Source organism: Otolemur garnettii, unplaced genomic scaffold (assembly GCF_000181295.1).
Source record: "Otolemur garnettii isolate 467f Iridium unplaced genomic scaffold, OtoGar3 scaffold00104, whole genome shotgun sequence".
Taxonomy (NCBI): domain Eukaryota; kingdom Metazoa; phylum Chordata; class Mammalia; order Primates; family Galagidae; genus Otolemur; species Otolemur garnettii.
In genome coordinates, this window is record NW_003852499.1 from 1876663 (window position 1) to 1878095 (window position 1433).

Genomic DNA, 1433 nt, shown 5'->3' on the forward strand with positions numbered 1-1433 from the left:
TTTTTTTTTTTTTTAAGAAGGCCACTGACTTTATTGATTTAAAAACTTTACAAGGACAGTGTGGAGCCAAATGGAGCCAAATGGAGCCAAATGGCATCAAACAGACAGGAGGTTAAAGGTAGGGGTGGGGGGATCCACTCAGGAAAGCTGGTAACTGCTAACATGGAACTGGTAGGGGAAGGAAAAAGGAGATGCATACAAGAGCAAGAATTCCAAAAAAGTTGAAATGGTGAGGGTTGAAAACTCCCCAAAGGCCCTGGATTACATGGGAGGTGAGTACAATAATAACAATCTTTTCCTTTGTAGCAGACAAGGAAGAAGTTCCCATTGAGTTGCAAATTCTGGAGACTGAATGCTGGGGTTGGGGATTGGGGGATCCCCAGAGAGCATTGCAAGAAGGCCCCATGCCACTCTCTCGAGGTATCCAAAGTAATCTTGGACTGCTCAGCATTAGCGCCACATGTGTCCTTCAGCCATTCCTGGAAGAGGTCTTCATCTTTCTTTAGCACGAGGAACTGGCCAAGGACCACATATGCCTTGTCAAAGCCCCTTTCCTCCAGCTTCTTGCCCAGGACTTCACCAATCCCAGCTAAGCTCCCCACAGGCTTTTACTCCATGGGCTCTGTCACGAAGTCTCAGTGCTTTTGGGAGTTGTCATCTTGATCAAGTTTGATCAGCACCTCCAGTTCCCGTAATGGTTCCTCACGCCACCCGGCCACTCCCGTCAATCCCTCAAACTACTAGAACTGTCTCTGACCACCTGTCTGGTGATTCTCATAGTTCAACTTCTGCCTCACATGCCCCAGATGTGCTATTTGCTAGTGTGTTCTAGATGATTCCATGTGATTATTGCTCAAACAACTCAAACACATGTCCTAACCTGAACTCACCACCTCCCTCTCTTCTTGACACTGCCCACAATTGCTCATGTTTCCGTCTTCTCCATCTTGGTTGGTGACATCACTTTCCAACCAAATTTTTCAGGCTAAGAACCTCCCTTTCTTTCCTTTCCCTGAATGCAGTGTCTAATCAGGACCACATTTTGCAAAATTTTAAAATTTTGGTACATATTTTAATTATTTTTCATTTTAAAATATTAATTAAGGGATACCAGTGTTTTTGTTACCTGGATATCTTGTATAATGCTTAAGTCAGGGATTTTGGTATGTCTACCACAATCTCTCATTGTACCCAAAAGGTAATTCTTTATCCCACACCAACCTTCTTGCCCTCCCCCTTCTTGATTTCTCTTGTCCTTTATATCACTTGGTGCCCATGTGTACCCATCTATTAGCTCCCGCTTCTTAGTGAGAATGTATGGTCTTTGATTTTCCATTCCTGAGATACTTCATTCAGGATAATGGTCTCCAGTTCCACAAATTTGCAATTTTCATTAGTGTTTCTTGAATTCTTTTTCTTTCTTTTTTTTTTTT